General features: G+C 42.9%; 1 protein-coding gene across 3 annotated transcripts in view; it reads left to right on the top strand.

Moving 5' to 3' along the window:
- SSPN (sarcospan) overlaps window positions 1-24,026 on the top strand; it is a 112,908-nt gene that overhangs the window by 7,397 nt on the left and 81,485 nt on the right. The gene's annotated exons all lie outside the window — the stretch shown is intronic.

Here is a 24,026-nt window from a genome sequence, read left to right as displayed (position 1 = left end):
GTTAGTGTGGTCAGGCACAACACAGAAAGAAGGGCACCTCACAAAAGGATCTTAGAAGGGAGGGAAACCCCAGTGCTACTCACCAGGAGCCAAATATAGCTTTTAAATATTGATAATGCTATTTTGTGAAGCTACCAGATTTAAAATCCCAGAATAGAAGGTTGGGTTTTGCAGTTCCATACTCAGCAAATTAGCAGGAACAGCACAAGTGTCTCTGTTTAATTTGTAAAAGAACTTAAGTCTTTCTGGAGACTACCAATTAATGTGTCTGTGGTTATAAACATACACATGAATCACATTTTATATTTATGTTAACACTGCTCCAGAAGTTTATACACTTACTTGTCTTTACATAGCACCAAGGAGCAGGTAATAGGAAGTAGAAGAAATGAATTTTATCAGTGCTGAAACCTTGTGTTTTGTAATTATGTGATTAATCACAAACACTTGTGCAGGTTGTCCTGAATTTAAAATATGACTCAGATTCCTAAAGGGATCACATGCAAAAGCCAACCAGGAGAGACAACTACAAGGGGGATCTCCCTGGCTCTCCTTTCCTCAAGTATTTGCCTGGTCTCTCTGGGGGCCCACGTGCTTAAGATTCTAATTGAACCCAGAAAAGTAGAATGAGGAGCACGTGACAAGCCCATAAGGATTTCCGAAAAGCGATCCCTGCATTTCTCTGGATTCTCCTGGACTAGCCGGATGGTGGAATCTAGAGAAGCTGCACGAAAATGGAGTCTTTGGACACCTTTCCCTTCACCCTTGTTACAGCTGATGAAAATCTGCAGAAAGTTTTCAAAGAGATACATGCTTATGCATTGTGAAACACAACTGGGGATGAATAAGATGTACTAGACGCCCATTTATCTCACCTGCCTGTTACAGGGATGTTCCTTGAATACTGATTTCAGATGGTGTCTGCCCAGCGCAGAGAGCCGTCTGGTCTGCTCAGAGTCTGGTACTTTATAAGGGCAACAAAAAGACTTGCTAGGGAGGATTTAATCCACGCTTTGAACTGTCAGTAATATTTATTCAACAGTTAACTTAAAGCAACTTAAATTCGTATCTAATTATCCAAAAAGGGAATACGGTTCTGATATTAACTTATAATCATCCTTGACAAGGAAACGGATGGAAATCTAGACTCCATGTATCAGTTAAGATCTGCGTTTGAGCATTCCTTGTAATTTCTACCCAATAACTTCTGCTTACGTCGACGTTCTGTCCTATTACAGGAGTGCTAGAAGTACAGTTTTCTAGTTGAGGGTCTCCAATAATGTAGGGGTTCTTTTAGTACACAGGGAGCAGAGAATGGGTATTGGGTCAGCGTGAGCCATCTCTGGTGGTCCGACTAAAGGAAATGGCTTGTTCAGGTCCTCTTCTTTTCTTCGCCAGTGGGCCTTTTTTCTCTTCTATGCCATACGTGTTGGCATTGTCCCTTTATTGTATGAGGGTATTTAATACCAATTTCAGAAAATTTTCAGTCTTTCCATCTGCAGTTGCCCAAACTTAACTAGCCCCTTAAGCACATGCTTTTTAACATCTGTATTCTTAAGTGCTAATAATTACAGAAATCTGTGTAAGGAGGGGATTTACCAGGGTTTGCTTTTCCTGCAGAATGCAAGCTGCAGCTGCATGTTTTCTGGGAAATGATTGTCTTCCTTTTTATGTAGCAGCATCTGTTCCCTGGTTGTTCCGTCTGCATCGCTCTGCCTTCCGCCCCTGGCATCTGGGTTAAAGGAAGCAACCCCCTGCAGAAAGCTCTCTCTGGTAGGGTCCACCTGCCTGTAGCTAAGACTTTGCCCCTCATCTACATCATCCACTTCCAGCAACACCGGCAGAGGCCACAACGACTTTAGGTCAGAAGATTGTGAGTGACTTGGGTTCTTAAATCGATGAGGGAGGAGAGGAGAGGGAGGGGAGAGCCGCGGGATGGGAGGTGGGGGCCAGTCTCTGAGGCTGGATGGAGAAGTGAACCCTGTAAGAGAAGGCGTCTCTGGGGCATGTTAGTGTGCACTGGTATTTAGGCAGTTGTCCTGCAAACCTTATTTAGTTCTCTCAACTCCTGGATCTAGGCTCCATCAACTCCACTTTGTAGATAGAAAAACTCAAGTTCAGAGACTTTAGGTAACTTGTCATTGCCGTGTAGTCAATAGTGAAGTCAGGCAACAGAGAACCTGAGGCCTGAGGTGTGCTGCTGGGCCTTGTCCTCAGGGTTCAAGATTCTAATGGCCATCTTCTCCTCTCAACCCTGGAGGGGATCCCCTCACCCCAGCCTCTACCTTCCTTGGTGAAGCCCCTTCAGGTCATGGGAGCCATTGCCGGAGGCCGGTTAGGGTGGTTGAGAGATGAGGAAGATGGTGGGATGAGGCATTCTTGAGCCTGTGCATTGGCGTCATGACATCTGACTTGGAATTTTGGGTGGATCTCCTTACAGATGGACACATGGATGAGGATTGTGGTTCGTCTGCTGGAATGTTTATGGTGCTGTTAGAGACTGCACTGGGATGGGCGTTAGGGATTCCGTATTGAATCTTGTCTTCAGTGACCTTACGATCTAATAGATCATAATTTGTTAAAGAGGTGAGATCCCTAGGAAAGCTGAGTAGTTACCCTCAAGCCATTGCATGTCCCAGAGGCAGTACTCAGAAACCTCCGTGGTGGCGCGTGAGATACACGTGTAGCTATGCTTCTCTCTTAATGCACTTTAGAAATCATTCCAGAAAGTATAGTCAGTGACCTCAGCCCATGGGTAAGCCTCTTTCTATAATCAAAACACTTCATGGATGGAGAGACGGGCAGGGAAAATGCTGTCTGCCCGGCCCCCATAAGCTGTGCCGTGCATCCTGACCCTCCCCTGGTTTGGTGTGCCTCCCTGGTATTGGTGGCAATGCCCTTCAGCACCACCATCTGCAAGGACGTACACCTTCCCGTCATGGCCTTGAGCTGTTGTCTGCGATTCTGTCAGCGTGCATGACCCATCCTGTGACCTTCTCTCTGTGTGGCTTAGCTTTTGAACTTGTTCTCTTTGGTAATTGAATCTAAACTTCGAGTGTGGATTAACATTTGGTTTCCCTTCTTGGCACTCCAGAGCCTCTGGAGGCTCTGGTAGGAAGCTCCTGCTCCATCCCAGCCCCTCAGCCCTCACCCCTGACCCCAGTTGCTTGCTCATTGCCCCAGATTGAAATTTGGACACAACTTGGCTTAACTGGTTTCGTCTGCTCCAGAGTAGGGTAGAGCAGTTTAAAGATGGTGATAACTCATTACAGCAGCTCATAACCTCCAGAATAAAAGGGCACGTCCTCTTCACCATCATGCTGTCCACTTCCTTAGTTCACTTCTTGGCCTTGGCTCTTCAATCTGGAAAGGGGCCAGGCTGGGCTGGCTGTTTGGGGCAGCCCGATGTCCACATCCCTTTCAGCTGTACGGAACAGATGGCAAACTTAGCAGGACTGCCTGACCTTAGAAACAAAAACTTCGTGGACATTTTTGATCCCTTCATCTCCCTCACTCCCCCCATTTAGTTAATAACCATGTCCTATACATTCCACTTCCTAAATATACATTGAATCCATCCTTTATCCCCCATCCTCAGTTCCTACACTCTAGACCAAGGCCCCCCTCCCCCCATCTCACACCCAAATACTGTGAGAACTTAACTGCCTACCAGTTGGGGTTTAGAAAGGGAAACAGAAACTGCCTTACATAGCTAAGGTACGAGGGACTTAACAGGGGAGATTAGAAGCCGGCATAACCTTTGGATAAAAAAGCTGGGATAATCAAGAGTGCAAAAAAAGACTGCTGTTGACCTCCAAGAAACGTTGACAGAAGTTTCAGGGAAAGCTTGGTGCCATGGAGCTCAGCTGCCTGCCTTGCTGGAGAGGCTGACTTGCAGGAGCTTGTCCGGAAGCTTCTGTAAACCTCACATCGGCACACAGCGGCCACCGCAGGAATATGGTGGGTCTTTTCCACTTTCCACATCTTGCATGAGGGCCTCTTATGGGCACAGTCTAAGCGGGAACCCTGCAGGCAGGGGCTAGGGGAAAGTGTCCTTTCTAAGTTCCTCCCCTGGGATGAGAGCCAGGAGTAGACAGCAGGCATCTCACACTCCACACCCGCCGTGTACACCGCCTTCTCCCTCCACCACACCTATGTTCGCTCTTGGGTTAGGACCAGAGCCATATTGCTGTCCGTCTCAGGCCCTTGACCAAAACCCTTTGTTTCCCATTCTCAGGAGGCTAAATAAAAACAAAAACTTCTCAGCGGCCTGAGAGACAGCCCCCTCCTGCCTCTTCAGTCTCACCTCTTGTTTCTCTTTCTGTCTTTCGGTAACCCAGAGTACCAGCCTCCTTTCAGTTTTGTCTTTCTTCAGCGTGCTCCACTCTTTCAGGCTCTTCCCTCATGCCCTTCTTCCAGCTGACTGGAATGCTTTCCCCCCAACTTCTCCAATCATTCGGCTCTCTTTCACCTGCCAGTCCTTCCCATGCCATCAGAAGTATCACTTTCTCCAGGAAGCTTCCTCTGAGTTCCTAGAGCAGGTTTGTCTCCTTGTGTAAGCTCCTTTGTACCTTCTACTTCTCGTTCTTAACATTTATATTGTTGGAAAGACTCATAAGATGTTTCAGTGACTGTATTCCCCATGAGTCTGTGAGCCCCCTGGGGACAGGCCCCAGGTTGGGGCTGCTGTGTCTCCAGTGCCCAACACAGCGTGAAACACAGAGCAGGTGCTCAGCTGTTTCTTGAGTGACTTCTGCAGGTGCGTCGCCAAATCATCTAAGGCCTGAAGGCTTGTTCCAGGGAAAGGCTTGCTGACAAGTCCTAACCCAGCCACAGAGCCCTGGAGGAGTCCTCATGTGGGCTGCAGATGGGGATCTAGTGTTGGTGCCTATGTCCCTTCGCCCCACTAGGACTTCCCTGTATTAATGTGGCTCTTGTGGGCCTGAGCACCCTCCTTTCATTTGGGGCGCGGTGAAGTTCTTTCTTGGCCTCACTGGGCATGTGAAGACTCGGAAGTAGAGCACACGAAGGGTCAGAAAGTGCTCCTGATGCAGCAGAAAACCCAGGAGCCTGGCAGGGTCTCTAGTGAGATAGACCTCTGACATCGCTGTTGCTCACTGTGCCAGGGTGGACGTGTTCTGTGCCGGGAAGGTGGTAGGCGAACTCTGCCGGTGTGCTCCCTAATGGCCGTGGTTACGCCAGCGTTTCTCAGTCTCAGAACTGGACTTCCTTTCACAGTGGGCATCAGCAGGGCAGAGAGAGTGCAGGGGCTGGAGCTGGGCCAGCTGAATTCCACAGGTGCTCCAGAGACCATGCACCGTTGAGGGGACATCGGGGGCATGGCTCTCCAAGGTCGGAAGTGGGGAGGGTCTATAGAGTTCAGCATGACAAGCTGTATTTACAGGTCTGCTGAGCTGAGTGGATCACAGGAGGGGGTCCTGGGGCAGTGCCAAAGAGCTTGGTTACCAGGAGTGCAGAAAGAAACAAGCCCTGTGCCAGGATGTAGGAGTCAAGCCTCAGACTGCGGAACAAAGTAGGAGGGTTGAGAGCCAGCAAAGCCAATCCATCAGAATGCCAAGCTGGTAGGCACAGAGGAGACAAGGAGTGAGAGGTCAGGAGAGACAAAAAAAGAGACAGAGCAAGAGCGGGGAGGCAGACACCAGATTGTGAGGAAAGCCTGCTGGTGGGGGTTGGGATTCTCTTTGGGTTGGTCAGTTGTGCCCTGGATGGACTAGAAATATGGGCAGGACCACTTCGACCCTCATCTGCAAACCAACTTTGCATGTACTCTTGGCACTTAATACTTGCAAAAACAGAGGTTCCATTCTTCTAACCATGTCTCCAGACAGGCAGCGTTGATTTTCCCGATCATGGGGTTACACAATCAGACTGCACTTCCGGAACATAGCTCTGGTGATATCAAGCGATTGGTCTGATCCACACCTGCTCAGCCGTCCTGCCTTGCCAGGGGTGACCCAGCAGATGAAGTTCTGAGTCTGTTGTGATTTTTGGATAGCTGTGCTAGTAATTTTTCTGGAACCTGTGTTTTTTATTATATTTTTGAAATTCTCCTTTAAATGTACTGAAAGTCATGAAATAGACACATCTCACATTTCCGTCGCCTCTCATAATATTACATGGTCCTGCTTGTAGTGGCAGAGTGCTGTGGGCCCTGGCTTTGAATGAAGAAGACCTGGGTTCAAACACCATTTTCCCATCAAAAGCTGTGTGACCTTTGACAAGTTATTAATGAGTCGATTTTTCCAAATATAACACAGAGATAGTAGCGTCTCCTTCTGACTGGGTGTTGTACGGGTTGGGGGCAATGCATGGGGGGCACCTGAGGCATAGTGGGTGAGCCTTGCCACCCGTGGAAACTATTGTTTTTCTGATTTGAGGTGTCTGGCCAAAGTTGTGGGTATCATGGAATATGGTTGGAAAATAATTGAGAGGTTAAGTAATATATTATAAGTTTGAGAGGTATACCTTTTGCTTTCAGTTATCCTTTACTAATAGATGAATAATAATAAAACAGAGAGGGCAGACCGGTCAATGTCATTTTCCATTAACAAGATACGGTCTTGTTTCATGTGGTAACTGGAACTGGTTGGTAACTGGTAACTGTGGCTGCACAACTATCTGATTTTAAATCATACTCTTCAGACAGCCCTTCTGAGAAGTTACAGTTCCACATTTGTGCACGAATGGGAGGAAATGCTGTCTGCCCATGTTTTGTCATAAGTCGAAGCCTTATTCAGGTTTTCAATGAGTGATGTGGATGATTTAAGTCTCAAATTTTGGTATCTGGCTGTGGGAGATATATTGACTTAGTTCCTCCCTATGCCGTCTAGTCACTCAGCAAGCACTTTGGCTGCAGTTACTCTGTGCCACGCTCTGCTCTGTTTTAGTGTTTTACAAATATTCACTCCTTTCTTGCCCCCATATGCTTTAAGATAGGCACTATGATAATGCCCTTCATGAAAGAAGGGAAGGGAGGCACAAGAGGAAGTAATCTGTCTGTGCCACACAGCTAGGAAGTGGCGGAGCCAGGATTCCAGGCAGGCGCCGTGACTACAGAGCGGATGACCCCCATCTGGCATTTCGTGCCTCTCCTCAGTGGCTTCCCCAATATCCAGAGACAAGTGGAACTTTTCCGTTCACCATCAGTGATTTCATTTAGAGAAGAGAGGGTTCATAGTGCAGAAGGAACATCTGAAACCCTGACCGCAAGGTGAAGCTTTGCCACCGACTGTTTGCCAGACTGAATTGAGAAGGGCGGGGTATTGAACTTCTGCGAACCTCAGGGTCCTCCTCATCCGTTTAGTGAGGAAATTATACATCTGTTGTGAAGGCGACTAATTGTTTGTCTGACACGTAGGAGATACCCAAGAAATGTTAGTGCCCTCCTTGAATACTACCACATACCTAAATATACCCAAGTATGCAATTTTTGATGGTTTCTTTTCTCCTGAAAAATTCCTTCTTGATTTCTTTAACTTTTCACTTTGGAAGAATAGGGTGAATTTTGATCACTCAGTCAATAATTGTCAATCATTTTCTATGTAGACAGCATTTTCTGTTGGGGCTATCCAACAGAACTTTCTGTGATGATGGAAAAGTTCTATAATCGGTGCCGTCTAATATGGTAACCACGAGCCATGTGTGGATACTGAGCACTTAAAATGTGGTTAGTTTAATTAAGGCACTAAATTTCTCATTTTATTTAAGTTTAACTAGTTTAAGTTTAAAGACACACTAATGGCTAGTGGTGGTCATATTGCACAGTGAAAGCCTATCTTTTTAATCTTGTCCAAATACTAGCTGATCAGCAGATAATTCTTTTAAGAAAGTCAAGACAGATTTTTAGTTTGTTCTTCTCCTAAGGTGTCTATGATGCTTAGCATCTTTGTAGGAAGAAAAAAATCAATTATCAAGCATAAATTCAAGCAAATAAAGAAAAACTATAGCCATCAACTTCGCTGGGTTTTATGATATTTGAGAGATTTTACGGGAACCCAAATGACATCACTTATCAACATTTTAAAATATTGATCATGAATTTGCTATGGGTATTTAATGAGTTCCCATAATAGATAGTCATATAATAATTTTAATCCTGCATCATATCCTATGCCTATCAGGTTCAGATATAAGCCATAGTGTACTGGTAAATGTTGAGCAGGTCCTCTTGGAAAAATGTGTGCGTATGTATGTGTAGTTTATTATACACTTTACTATATAAAGGATGTGAGGCCCAGCACCTGTTCAAACATAATGATAAAATATACATTACTCCTGTGAATTCCATATAGCCAATTGATTCTCACTGAGTCTTTTTATTTGTTGATTTTTATTTTATTGCTTTTATTTACTGATTTTTGCCAGATTCTTTTACCTCTGCTAACCTACGGTTGCAGTGAATTCACAGGTATAATTCTGACAGGAATGTTGGGGTAGGTGAAATTGAAACAAAGACCATTGTTAGAGCCCCACTCCTTCACCAATGATATGAGAGGAAGTGTCCTCACTAAATCAGATAATACTTTTCACATACCAGAAAAAGATTTCCTCATTTTTCTGTGTAATTCCCAGCATAACAACTATATAGATAGACGTGGCACACTTTTAAATCCAATCTACATGATTCACATTTTCTCCATGACTTTCTTGATCTAACAATTGACAGAATAATAAATCAAACTCTAATTTGTAGCATTTGCTCCTTTTCATGGCATAACTACTCCGACCAGGACCAACCATAGGCTGGCAGTACAGCAGCACGAGAAGTCCAGTTGGTAAGCTACAGGGGACATAACCAACCTCAAGGGCATAGATAATAATGAAATGTAATAAAGTAATTAGAAAGTGCTGAATTTTGTGTATTTACCGCCTTTGTTTTTAATATCTATTTAGTGATAAGTTTATAGAACTTAATTTCTAATAATGGCTAGTCCCAGGATCAGTCCTTTGGCCATCAACAATTTATTGAGGGGCCACCCTGTGCCAGGACTGAGTGCTAGGCTATAAATATGAATCCGGCCTGTCACTATGTGTGCCTTACAAGATGTGCTCAACCCTCTTCTGTATCAGCATTTTCCCTCTGGATGATCTCATGTAGGTTCATGGCTTTGCTTTCCTTGTTATGCTGAGGGCCCCTGAATTTATGTTTCCACCTCTCTTTTCTGCTGCAAGCTCGACTCCTAATACCAACAGCCTACTCGATGACTTCTCTTGGATATCTTATGGTTATTCTAAACTTGACACGGCCATTCCAACTTGACACATCTTAATGTCCCCCTTCTGCCCCAGATCTATCCACTCTTCCTCGATTCTTCACCATACTCTGTCAACGACACCACTGTACACCACTGAATTGAACCCAAATTTAAGTCTCATCCTTGGTCCTTCTCGTTCATATTTTCTGCACCCAATCCATCAACAACTTCTGTCTCTCCTATACCAAAATCTTGGCTGAATCTGGACAGTTTTCAGCACCTTAACTGCTACCATCCTTGTCAAATCCACTCTCTCATTGGGACTGTAGAGTGACTCCTTCTTGCTCTCCTTGTCTTTACTTTTCCTCATACAGACCTTACACACAATACAAAAAACTCTTAAAAATGTAAGAGCTCAAACAAACCTCTTTTTTTGAAACCCAGTTTCAAACAAACTTTTTTGTTTGAAATCTCTCCAGGGATTGCTTACTACAATTAGAATAAAGTCCAAATGTCTTGCCTTGTCTATGGTAGGTGGAATAATGGGCCCCCAAAGATGTCCATATTCCTAATCCCTGGAACCGGTGAATGCATATTTCCTTACATGGCAAAAGGAACTTCGAGGATGTGACTAAATGAAGGCCCTTCAGACAGGGAGGTTGTCCACATGGTCCCACTGTAATCACTAGAGTTCTTAGAAGAGGAAGAAGGAGGTTGAAGAGAGTTAGAGGTGGTTGTGACTACAGAAATATCAGAGAGATGCCACTTTGCTGTCTTTGAAGACAGAGGAAGTGGGGCAAAAGCCAAGGAATGAGGGTGGCCTGTGGACACTGGGAAAGGCAAGGGAGTGGCTGCTTCTCTAGAGCCTCTGGAAAGGAATACTGCCCTGCCAACACGATGTTGTAGCCCAGTGAGACCCTGTCAGACTTCCGACTTACAGAACTGTAAGATAATAAATTTGGTTGTTGGAACCTCCAAATTTGTGACAATTTGTTATAGTCACAATAGGAAATGAATGCAGTAGTCTGCAAAGCCCTCCAAGATTGGTCTCTGTCTGTCTCTTGGATCTCGTTGCCTGTCATTCTCCTGCTTGTTCACCATTCTCTGGCCATCTACACATTTGTTTTGTCTGCATAGCAAGGTGGGTCCTTCCCTTGGGCTTTTGTTCCCACTATTCCTTGCCTGTGACTGTCTTCCCAAGGTCTTCACATAGTTGGCTCTTCATCATTGGGGTTTCTAAAACCTCTTCAAAAATGCACCATCCCCTAGTCACTTTTTAATCTGTGTTTTATTTTCTGTATGGCTTTTATTAGGATCTGAAATTGTCTTAATTACCTGCTTATTGTCTCTGTATCTCCCCTTCTCACCAGACATGTACCATCAAAATATAAACTTCATGAAATCAGAAACCTAGTCTGTCATGTTCACTCAGTAAGCACTCAGTGACTATTTGCTTAAAAAAATGAGTGAAAACATGGCGCCTTGCTTAGCATACACACATTCAGTGGGAGAGACGATGGAAAAAGCAATGATGATAGAACAGTGTAATAGAGGCTATGAATGCAGTTCCTCTGGGATGTTTTGGGCCCCCATGAGAAAAGCACTTTGGTAGGCTTTCCAGAGGAATGACAACTGGGAAGAATCCTGAGGAGAAACTGGGAAGGCAAAAGCCAATAGAAAAGGAGCAGGTGGACTGTCAGGCAGAGCATGAGGGAGGGGCAAGGGCACAAAGGTGTGAGAGGAAAGGCATTATGGGAACTACAGGTGGTTCAGTTACTTTGGGAGCCTGAAGTGAAAGGCAAGAAAATGCATTACCACAGAAAACTTGACATGACCTACCAAGAGATTTTTAATTTGTGTAGATGGCAGTTAGGGGGCCTTAAAGGATTATAAGCAGTGTCAGTTTTGCATTGTAGAAAATGTATTCTGATAATACCATTGAGAACAGATTGAAGGGGAGGGATGCTGGAGCAGAACACCAACTGGCAGGACATGGCCGTTGTCAAAGACCCAAGGGCAGTGGCAGTGAAGATGGAGAATGATGGGGGAGATCTGAGGACTGTTTTAGAGATTCTGTGGGAGTCGTTAGCAATTTATCATGTGGAGTGAGGGAGAAGAAGGATAAGGAATGACTGCCTGGGTTCTGACTTGAGTGACTGGGCAGAGGGTGCTACCAGCAGTAAGACTAGGCAGTACAGGAGGAGGATATGAGGCAGATTTCACTCTGACATGTTTGAGGTGCTGTGGGTAAAGGAGCTATCTATGAAGCACTTAGATAATTGGATCTGAAGTTTAGAGGAAAGACCAAGACTAGAAATTTAGAATTGAGAGTCAGTGGCATATGTGATTGAGTGGTTAGGACAGTTCCAGTGACATAGAGATTAGAAGGTTGAGGGTGGAATGCTAAGGAACCTCAATTTTTATACATTGGGTAGAAGAAGTTTAGTCCAAGAATAGGACCAGGAAGAAGTTGGGAGGAAGAAAAAGAGATACCTCTGGCCTTCCTCTGCACCCACAATTTAGTGCCCATCTTAAATCTGACCTCTTTGAAGTCCTCTCCAATGGATGCAGATGATTTTTATTGAATCCATATCATGCATTGTTTGTACCTCTTTTAGGGTGATTTCCACATGGAACCTTTTTTTTTTTGTTTTTTTTTTTTGGTACTTTGGTCTAATTATCTCACTCCTATGTTTTAAATTTCTTGAGTGCAGAGATTATGATTCATGTACTTTTCATTCTTTGGAACTCTCAGGAGAATATCTTGCATATATTACTTTTTTTAAAAAAAAAAGTTTTTATTTATTTGAGAGAGAGAGCATGAAAGGGGCAAGGGGAAGAGGGAGAAGCCGGCTCCCTGATGAGCAGAGGGCCTGATGTGGGACTTGATCCTGGGACTCCAGGATCATGACCTGAGCCGAAGGCAGTTGCTTAACCAACTGAGCCACCCAGATGCCCCTATATTACTTTTATGACGAATGAATATGACCACTGAATCCAGCAAATACTATTTGGAATGTAAGAATTATTTATTTATATTTTAAAGAAAACAGTAATCATTTGAATAAATACAGGTGATTCTAAACAGCAGAATACTTCAAGATAACAGTAGTGTATCATCTTGATACATTTGATCGTTGTGAATTCCTATGTAGTCATAATAGAGAATTATTTATTGAGTGCTTACTATGTTCCAGACAGTCTGTCAAGTTCTTTCTATATATGATTTCATGTAATCTTTACAGTAGCCTGTGGGCATGGCATTATTATTATTCCCATTTCACAGATGGAGAATAGGAATTTCAGAGAAGCTGAATATCCTGCCCAAAATCACACAGTCACTAAAGGGCTAAAATTTAAAGCTGGGCAGCCTGTCTCTAGAGCTCATGCCGTTCAGGTGACAACATACAGAAAACTGTGTCAAGGCAAGTCCGGGGAAGGAAGGAACTTCAGAGACTTGTGAAAGGGCTTTGATAACTTAAGTGCTCCTAATCAGGGATGCATCTTGCATGGTTAGAAATAAGTATGAGACATATTTTCTTTTTTTTTTTTTTTTAAGATTTTATTATTTATTTATTTATTTATTTATTTACTTGACAAGCAGAGATCACAAGTAGGCAGAGGCAGGCAGAGAGAGAGGGGAAGCAGGCTCCCTGATGAGCAGAGAGACCCATGCGGGGCTCGATCTCAGGACCCTGAGATCATGACCTGAGCTGAAGGCAGAGGCTTAACCCACTGAGCCACCCAGGCTCCCCGAGACATATTTTCATGGGGAAACAAAAAGTTGCATTTTTGTGATTTGCCTTAAAACAAAGACTTGCTGATTTAAACAAATACCAAAGATCAATTCATTCAATAAGAGATTTAGAAATGCAGAGCTTTGCTGTAGAATACTATAGCACAAAAACCAGATATTGGCCACTATGATTTAAGGCAAAAACAAAATGAATTTAATGGAGTAAAAGACCCAAAAGAGGTTTTAGTGCCCAAAGTAGGCGAGCTTTAAGAGATATCTTTACTGCAGTTCTAGTAGTAATATCTGGTTCCTCCTGATTCTTTATCGTTTAACAACAAGGTGGGGAATGGCCTTAGTTCTCATTGGCCTGTTAAAATTGTAACATACACCAGATAAATTGCGTCTCTGTTGGACTGTAAGCCTATCAGGAACAGAGTTCACTTTTCCCATTATTCTATGGCAAATACAAAAGAAGCATAGGCAGTGAACAGGATACAACTTGTAGCAATTACTGCAAGGGGACAGATACAAGCTCCAGAAGGTAGGGGCCTGTTTTTGTTTACCACTGGCCTTTAAGGGAGATTCTGAGCTCAGTAAATATTTGTTGAAAGAATGGTTTCATAGAATGGGGGCCATTGTCTGACAGGTGAAATTGATTACTTACTAAGTCTTTCCATTTGTAAGGTCTGTGATTATATTATTCATAGTCTTAATTCCTATTAAAAATTATGTGGTCCCTTCTGTGCTAAAGCAGTACAACAGGCTACTCATTTTTCAGCTCACTTTTTCAGATTATTAAACATAATGATAAATTTACTAGTATATAATCACTTCAATAGCACCATATTGGTATATTTTTAACTAATATTTCCATTAATTGAATGAGAGAGCAAATTTAAATGATTGACTATCTTACGGTGTTATTAGAGAAAAAAATATTTCTAATATTGTGAGACACCAACAACTGAAATCCATATTCAAGGAATTGTACATAGTCTTTTTTTTTTCCAGTTTATTAAGGAAAACTAGAATTGACATGTCTGTCACATTCTTGTCACATCTACATTTTTGTAATCAGAATATCTCAGACTTCACCAACCAGATAACACTGCTGTATTATTCAGGACTCACCCCGTTGCAAGTGACAGAAACCAAATTCAAATTAGCTGAAACAGTGAAGGGGATTATTGGTTTGTATATGCGACCAAGGGGAGGGCTAGGTGACAGAAGGACGGATTTGACCGTCATTAGATCTCCTTTCCATCTCTCCTTCTTACCATCTCTCGAATGCTCTCTGCACATTAGCTTTATTCTCCTCAACTGATTTCTTGCTCAAGGCTAAAACTCAGGTGTTTATGGAGTGTGGAGGTGGTGGAGTGGCTGCTGAAGCTTTAAGGCATATCTTCAGATTTGTAACAAGGAGACAAGAAGGTTAATCCTTCCCATTCCAGTTCAAGAAAGGCTGGGAAAGAACTCTGAGTGGCCCCTTTGGGGACTTGATTAGTTTCTCTGTTCTAGAAGGGCTGGTGAGCCGCTCTGACCCACGAGTCTCAGTAGCAGCTCTACTCTTATGGTTGACGATGAGATGTGATCTGTGTATCAGAGAGCAGGTGAATAACAGTGGTGTCCACCGCACTCATGACGTTGGCATCGACTCTGTGGTGGCTAGGAGCTGTCACGTAGCAAGTAGCAAGGAGTCTGGTCTTATATAGAGCCTCTGTGCACTGAGAATTCTGGGAATTCTCAAGATGCCTAGAAAAGTATCCAAGACTTGGTCTTGGCTTTCACTCCCTCCTGTGGATCCCACCGACCTGGGCATGTTCATGAAAATATGCACAAAAGGCAGGACCAGCGCCACCACCACAGTCCTGGACTCGGTACTGGTGGAGATGAGTATGCACTCCAAGAAGGATGAAACTGACCTGCCGCCCTGTGCCCCTCTGCCAGGAGCCTGCAATTTTCGCTCTTGCTGGAGTGAGCTCCTTCTAACTACTGCTTCTCCAGGGTGCGTGTGCTACCTTGGTAGAGACATTGGGGTGGGATGGATTTCGGTGTCCTTTTCATTGTGTGTGCAGATACAGGATTGCACTAGTTACCTGTGCTCTTAGTGTGTTAGCTCTAACTTCGTGAGTTTCCGGAGCTCCCTCAGTCTCAGTTTGACCTTTCAGACATTTATGCTGCGATCACCCAGGAGTGATCTTTGATATCAGTCGATTTAATCATCTGCACAATTCCTCAAAAGGCAGAGTCACCTTAACTTTGTACTAAATAGGACACTCACCCTCCCTAAACCCAATTATTAATGTTTAAAACCATGCAGAGTTAGGGCAGATTTTCTGTGTGTAAGTTTAACAAATAACAGTTTTATTTAGATATGATTTGCATACTATATAATCAGTGTACACTTAGTTTACAGTGTGTAATTAGCTTTTAGTATATTCCCAGAGTTGTGCAACCATCACTACAATCAGATTTAACTCATTTTCATCACTCAAAAAAGTAACTATTATCAGTCATTCCTTACTGTCCTCTACTCCCCTCTCCCCAGCCCTAGACAACCATGCATCCTCTCTCTGTCCCCGTGGATTTGCCTGTTCTGGACACCTCATAGAAATGGAATCATTCAGGGGTACCTGGGTGGCTCAGTGGGTTAAAGCCTCTGCCTCCGGCTCAGGTCATGATCTCAGGGTCCTGGGCTCAAGCCCCGCATCGGGCTCTCTGCACGGTGGGGAGCCTGCTTCCCTTCCTCTCTCTCTGCCTGCCTCTCTGCCTACTTGTGATCTCTGTCAAGTAAATAAATAAAATCTTAAAAAAAAAATCGAATCATTCAATATTTTGTCCTTTGTGTCTGCCTTCTTCTACTGAGCATAATGTTTTCATTATGGAAACATAATGTGGTAGCATGTATCTGTACTTCATTCCGTTTTATGGCTGAATAATATTCCATTGTATGGATAGACCACATTTTGTTTATCTGTTCATCAGTTGAAGGACATCTGAGCTATTTCCACTTTGGCTATTATGATGAATAATGCTGCTGTGAGCATTCGTGGGTAGATGTTTGTACAGACACATGTTTTCAGTTCTTTTGATTATATGCCTAGGAGGTGAATGGCTGGTTCATATGGTAATTGAACTGCTAGACCGCTTTCCAAAGTGGCTGCACCATTTTGCATTCCTGCCAGAAATGTATGAGGGTCCCAATGTGTCCATAATATAAGGGATGTTTTAGCAGAAGACATGGTAAATGTCAAAAGTGAGGCATGTGAAGTCATGACCTCTCTTTACTGGAAATAAGCTCAATAAATTTCCAATTTTTAAGACTCCATTGATTCAACCTAAAAAGTAGTATTTAAAATACATACTTCTGAGGCACCTGGGTGGCTCAATCAGTTAAGTGTCTGACTCTTGATTTCGGCTCAGGTCATGATTTCAGGGTCTTGAGATCGAGCCTCACGTTGGGCTACATGCTGGGTGTAGAGCCTACTGAAGATTCTCTCTCTTTCTCCCTCTGTCCCTCCCTGCCTTGAAAAAATAATATACATATTTCTACTCATAAACCCTGAAGTTTATGAGTCTAAATAATCCACAAGAATAAAACTTCAACGTGCAGTGCAAGTTTATCCAATTTCTATTAAGGGAGCGATAGCAAGGATTAATATATCTGAACAAATATTTTAGGTTGGTAGTATTCAACTTTCTTTCCGAGAAAGTCATCAACATGTAAAAAAAACTAGAAAATACAACTGGGTAGGTGGAGGTAAGGGTTTTATATAATTGCATTTTCTGGAACTATCTATATCTGAGCCTTAGCTCAGCCAAGACATCCTGTAATATATGTAATAAAGCAATAAATAATGTAGGTAGATATGAAAAAAGCAGTAATATCTATACATGATAAAAAGGCTTGGAGGTACGATTCAGATACTACTTAATGCAACATCATAAAATTCTTCATGACCAAAACAACTGTAAGTGGTGGAGTACTTCTTTTTCTCTCCCCATCTTTCTCAGCAAGCCTGATGGTGGAAGGCTTTTAAGGCAGCGAGTGCCTGCTTCTCAATGATTTGTCCCTTTCCATCATCAGGTTAAGTTTTCCATTGTATCTGAGAGAAATTTTTGGAGCTTTAGAATTCACCTGAATATTTATATAATGAAACAAATTCTTCATTTCACAAAATGTAAATGGCCAAGGGATTATAAGATACTTGGTATATGTATTTAATGGTTTGAAATTCTGTTATGTGGATTTCTGTCAAGGGAGGGACTCCCGCAGATTTATATGTGGCTCCCAGCCCGTGAGTGAACGCTGTGCCCTTATGGATCCGTGTGACCCGGCCTTGGTTATTTTCCCATCCTCCGACCACTCTCTTCCCTACGCTGACCCTAAGAGTCAGCGTTTGTCTGTGGGGGTTTGACGTACCTCAGCCTTACCTCGAGGCTAGTTTGGAGTCCCCTGGCTTCTTCCTCAGATTATAATTCAGTGGAATGGCCTGGGTTTGTGCTGCCGGGGAGTGAGTAAGGTTGAGATGCTGCTTAGCTTGTGTTTTTGTTCTGAGGACTGATGGGGAGGAGATCCTAAATTGATCTGAATGAAATCCAGACAGCGAATAATCCTGTTGAATGTTTCCGAACTGATGTTGCAAGGTCAACATGAATACTGTGGGCTTGCGAGTTTATAAAAAACTGACCAATGTGATATGCTACTTTATAGACTAGACGTAAGTGAAAAATTCAGGGGTGGAGAAACCTATAGTTTCTCTGCTTAAGGTTTTACATTTTGGCATCTTGCATTCTAGAACATTTAACTCAATTCTACCTTGTTTCAAGCATGGTTTTCTAAAACCATGTCTACCTCAAGTGAAAACATGAACTCAAAAGCTTGTAACATTGTGAATTTTTCTTTTTGAAAAAAGCTTTCTTTGTCATTATGAGACTCTCTCAGTTGTGCTATGTGACATTTCTACTCAGAAATGCCTTGAAATAAATGAGAGTTGTACAGGAATCACAGTGGACAAAATGCTATGTCTTCCCCATCGTTACTGGCTAATCTTGGTGCAATTACATTGATCTCATCTCACTGTTACATATTTAGACCTGCTGGTTGCCCCATGCAAATGCCCAGATATTTATTTAAATCAGAAATTCTCTGTTCCTCATCAAGCATTACTCCTATTTAAGGTTTGTAATAAGAAAAACTTCAAGCCATCTTGGGTTTTAAAGTAATGGTAGATTTTTCTTCTGGAACATTTATCTTACGTAGAGAAGTACTTAATATAAATTGAGGATTACAGGCCTACTCTCTTGATGTGTAAAAACTATTTTCAAATTGGCTATAGATGTGAGGCAGCTTATAAATTCCACCTCAAAAGACCTATGTCCATTTGCTAGTGTATCTGCATTTATAAACATCCAATAAAAATTTACTCATTCAGGGGGCACCTGGATGGCTCAGTCATTAAGCATATGCCTTGGCTCAGGTCAGAATCCTAGGGTCCTGAGATTGAGCCCCACATTGGGCTTCCTGCTCGGTGGGGAGCCTGCTTCTCCATCTCCCACTCCTCCTGCTGTGTTCCCTCTGTCAAATAAATAAATATAATCTTTAAAAAAGAAATTTACTCATTCAGTGTGCCTGGGTGGCTCGGTCAGTTAAGCATCTGCCTTCCACTCAGGGCATGACCCCAGGGTCCTGGGATCAGGTCCTGCATTAGGCTTCCTGCTCAGTGGGGAGCCCTCTGCAGCTGCCCCTGCTTGTGTGCACATTCTTGCTCTCTCTCTCTTTCAGGTGAATATAAAATTATTAAAAAAAAAAACCCCGCTCATTCATAATTCTCATGATTGGAAATCTCAGTGCTTTGGATTTTTTACCCATCTACCTTTAATTAGTAAACAAATTGGTGATTGTACTGTGACAATAGGCATTATTTTTTAAATCATCAAAGAAAGATCAAGTTTTGTCCCTAATGACTTCAATATTTAACTCATTTTCTTTTAGCATAAAAAACAGTCTGCACAGAGGCCAGACACCAGACTCGAAGCCCAGCCTCACCTTTGTCTCCCTCTAACCTTGAGCAAGTTTCTTCACCACTGGTAGCCACATTTTCCTCATCTCTTTTTCATTGATAATGACATACAGCTTTTAAGTTTCACGTGAGAATTAAACAAGTCAGTAAAAGTAATCCTCTGGCACATAAATTACTCTTGATGATTTGTCTCTTTCCATCATCTGGCTGCAACGGGTCAACAACAGCGATGATAACAATAATAATACTTTGGAAATATTATCCTATGTGGGACATATATTGTAATCTTTTTTTTTTAAGACTTAATTTGTTTATTTGAGAGTGACCATGCACATGCATGAGCATGGGGAGGAAAAGGGGCAGAGGGGGAGAGAGAGAGATGGAGGGGGAGAGAGAGGGAGAAGCAGACTCCCTGCTGCGTGCAGGGCCAAGGCAGTGCTGGATCCCAGGACCCCAAGATCATGACCTGAGCCAAAGTCAGATGTTTAATGGACTGAGGCGCCCAGGCGTCCCCTGTTGTGATCTTTTTAGCCAAATAGTGTGATAACGCATTAGTCAATGACTGTACCTTCTATTAGAAAGATAGTAGCTGCAGTCATGTGTAGATGTGTGCGCGCACACCCAAGTCCATACGTACTGCAACTGAAGTTTTTAAAAAGAGATTTTAGAATTTAAATCCTTCCTCCTATATTTGGATACATAGATTCTCAAGGTCAGTACTTCTCACATCTTCTCAAGTGCAGGAAGAAACATGGGCACATAACTATGTTATATGGTGCATCATCTCAAGCTGGAAGACCATTCCGGCTGACTGAACGCCGTCTTAACCTCAGGCACCCATGGTTTATAGCTGCCTCTTGATTGTGTCAGGAAGGGCACAAGGCCAGACTTGTATTAGCCATCAGAGAGAAAGCACTTTGAAGAGAGCAAAACTGGCTTTGACTCTGGGGCGGCACAGGGGCATTTGGTTTTGCCTGCCCAACTCACACATCACGCTTCTTCCGAGTGCTGCAGCAACATCACACAGCTCAGCATTTCAGCGCTCCGCAGCACATTTCAGGGAGCGCTTTTGGTAATGTCTGTGTGACTCTCCCCAGAATGGCGTCCTCCCATATAATAGATTAGAGTTGGTTAATGCATCAGTTACAGTTTTACACCCTAAGGTAATAAAACCTGTTTATTATTTTTTTCACTTAAGGTAAGGATTTTCTCAGGAATGACTAAGTTGTTTCTTTATCTTATCCATATATTTCTTTTTAAAAGATTTTATTTATTTATTTGTGTGTGAGAGAGAGAGAGAGAGCACAAGCATGCAGAGTGGCAGCAGAGGCATAGGGAGAAGCAGGCTCCCAGCTGAGCAAGGAGCCCAATACAGGACTGGAACCCAGAACCCTGGGATCATGACCTGAGCTGAAGGCAGCTGCTTAACCAACTGAGCCACCCAGGCATCCCATATCCTATCCATATACTTATATGCTTCAGAAAAGCTTGCCTACAAGTGTCCTTTCAAAAATAAAAGCCAAGTGTGAGGTCCTATTTTTTTTCCTTTTTGTGCAAATCCTTGTGCATTTTTAATTTGGAGGGTCATCTGCATCACTGTAATCTACCTGCCTACTAAAAAATGCATTAAGACCCCAGAGCTGAGAATACTTTGTAATATATGAGCATAAAGCCCAATGCTGGGAGGGGTTTTGGAAGGAGACATAAGGCCTTTGTTTTTTTATACCCTTCTTAAAAACCTAGGAACAGACAGTTATCATTGGGATTTGTGATGTATTCTGCACGAGGATAATTTTGCCTCTGGGAAGGTCAGAGCCAGGCCAGAATCACTCCTGGGATTTTGAAGTCTGATGTCACCTGTTTGGCTCTGCTCACTAGAGAACCCAAGATTGCTGTTCATTGGCTAGTGTGAACAACGGTTGAGAAATGACGTGTTGTAACAGTCATTTCCAGAATTTTTTTTAAGGTACACAAAAACTTCTACACTGCTTTTTAGGCACTAGAAGGGCCTATCTTGGTGGGGTTTTCAGGTAGGGACTTAGAAATAAAGGAGTTAGTGCATATTTTAAAAATCTCCATGACGGTTCTTTCTTTCGGAGAACTCTGAAGTGCCCGCTTAGTCTTTTGAACAGGTGTCTTGGAAAAATAATCATGCTATAATGCCAGTATGAGATCAGCCTTTGTTAAAATACCCAAGGAAAAGCATCAAACATTACCAAATCTGTTTGGAGATGCTAGAAGAGAGCAGGGAGGAGAAGTGAGGGAATACATTTCATTCTGGAATATCTAGATGAGTCTTGATATTATTTCCCTTTTCAATCTCTTCTCAATCTTGAAAAAATAGTCACATACTCTCCGTTTTTCTCTTGCTGTTACCCAGCATGACTGCCTCTTAAAATCCTCCACTGGGTCTCCATACTTCTGTTTGGAGGCACTTTTTCATGTAAATGCTTCACTATCCAATTCTAAAAAAGCATTTATTTATTCAGCACATGCTTATTCATGCTTAGTGTGTGGCGGGCAGTGTTAAAAGTGCTCAGGGCTCATCAGCGAACAAGCAGACAAGGCTCCTTGCCCTCTTAGGGTTTGCAGTTCAGCTCCCACCGAGCCACTGACTTGTCTGTGCACAACAGGAGCCAGCCTGCTGCATGCCTAACGGGTCCCTCTGGTCCAAGGGCCTCTATTACAAGTCGCTTGTAGTATGGCTGCAAATCCAACTAACATAATACACTCATATATACAGAAAGCACATATTTTTTAAACATTTTCTCCTTATGTGTCCCTGCCTGGTGAAAAACGAAAATAAAACAAAGGAAAAGCTAGACTTTTTCTTGAACCATTGCTTTTGGGTAAAGTTTAGTTTCTAGACTAAAAGAAAGAGGGATGGGGAAGAAGTGCTACACCAGATAAGACTTTTGAATGCTGGGAGACTATTTTCTCAGTATTCTGTGCTATTCATAATTCAGCATCTACAGACACAACACACGTTTAAATCTAATCTGCATTATTAACATTTCTCCCATCATTTTCCTAAGTCTAGACAGTCAACCAAACAATAAATCAAGCCCTGACGATAGCATTTGCAGTCTCCATGGTGTGAATACTTAGACCACGGTGCCAGAGCGATGTCACTGGATGCAGGAAAGATGTGTGGCAGCTGCCCACTATGGAGTATTTCCAGCAAATGGAGACACAGCCATAAGTAACTTCCAGATTGTAAATAATAGTTAAACATATAGTAAAATAACTAGGAAGTGATGAGTTTTGAGTACTGATTACCTTTTTAAAAAATATAAACTTATTTAATTAGAAATTTACATAATTTAATTGTTCATAATGGCTGTGTTTGACAACTGGCTTGCAAGTTTCCTAAAAATTTAGTGATCGACTCTTGTAAGTCACTATGTCAGACCAAAACTGTAGTAATCATAAATGGTCTCTTCATTCCCTTATCACTCTCCATTCAGTCCAACAGCAAATTGTGTTGACTCTGCCTCCAAAACAGATCTTGAAACCTTCACCTGTCTACTAGCCTCTGACTTCTCATTGCATTGCCTCTCTTCTGTGTTCCTGCAATGTCCACCTAACTGTTCCCTCCGCCTCCACTACTGCTGTTTCTATGGTCTGTTCTCGTACAGAAGCCAGAGTCCTATTTTTTTTTTAAAGATTCTATTTATTCATTTGAGAGAAAGAGAGAGAGAGTATAAGCAGGGAGAGAGGCAGTGGGAGAGGGAGAAGCAGACTCCCTGCTGAGCAGGGAGCCCAATGTGGGGCTCCATCACAGGACCTAGAGATCATGACCCGAGCCAGAGGCAGACACTTAGCCGACTGAGCCACCCAGGCATCCTCATATTTTTAAAATTTTTTTTTTTAAGATTTTATTTATTTATCAGAGAGGGGGTGGGGGAGAGAGCGAGCACAGGCAGACAGAATGGCAGGCAGAGGCAGAGGGAGAAGCAGGCTCCCTGCTGAGCAAGGAGCCCGATGTGGGACTCGATCCCAGGACGCTGGGATCATGACCTGAGTCGAAGGCAGCTGCTTAACCAACTGAGCCACCCAGGCGTCCTGCATCCTCATATTTTTAAAGTGTGCCTCACATCCCGTCTTAAACTCTTCCCATATTAAAGTTCTCATCTTAAAGTCTTCAACATTTTCCCATTGTTCTCTGAAGAAAACTCAAGCTTTGATCATGCCCAATAAGGCCCTGTATCATCTGCTTATAGCCCCCTTCCAGCTTCAGCTTACCCATTGTCCCACTCAAGCACCACATTCCAGCCACACTGGCTTGCTTGCTTTTCCTAAAACATATCTATGTTGTAGCAATCTCAGGGTATCGGCATTTATTCCATTTTCTAGGAATGCTTTTCCCTCACAACATTCCAGGGCTGGCTCCTTCCCGTTAGGTTTCAGTGAAATCGTCCTATGATGGTTATTGTATGTGTCAACTTGACTGGACCATAGGATGCCCAGATGTTTGGTTAAATATTCTTTGAGTGTGTGTGTGTTGGGGGGGGGGGGGCATTGTTTCCAAAGAGATTGGCTTTTGAATTGTTGACTGGGTAAGGCAGATTGCCTTCCCCAATATGAGGAGGCATCATCTAGTCCATTGTGGGTCTAAATGAACCAAAGAGACAAAGACTGTTGAACTGGCTTTCTAATCTGTTTGGATTGAATGACACTAATGACTTTATTTCTGGTAGTAAAGAGAGCATTGATAGTTCATGGAGTGAACTTATAATAGAGATATGCAAAATACCTGCATTGGATACTCCCAATCAACCACTTGTAAGAAGTAAGCAGTTGAATGACTGCATATGTGCTACTTTTTAACATTTTTGGAAAACGAATGAATATAATGACATTGGTGGGCGGCTCCTAATGTCTCTGAACAAAGTAGTAAAAGAAGAGGATGAGCTCAGAGATTTGAATTCCCAGCTCAAGCACTGTATAAATGAGCTGAAGGCTTCTGTTTGTGCCCTGAAGGAGACCTTTTTCTCCAGTAGATGCAGGGCTGAGATTGCTGAAAATCCAGTGCAGAATCTCTGCCGGTGA

Source organism: Mustela erminea, chromosome 6, assembly GCF_009829155.1.
Source record: "Mustela erminea isolate mMusErm1 chromosome 6, mMusErm1.Pri, whole genome shotgun sequence".
Classification (NCBI taxonomy): Eukaryota; Metazoa; Chordata; class Mammalia; order Carnivora; family Mustelidae; genus Mustela; species Mustela erminea.
Note: the sequence above shows the minus strand (reverse complement) of the source record. Positions and strands in the feature narration are given on the sequence as shown.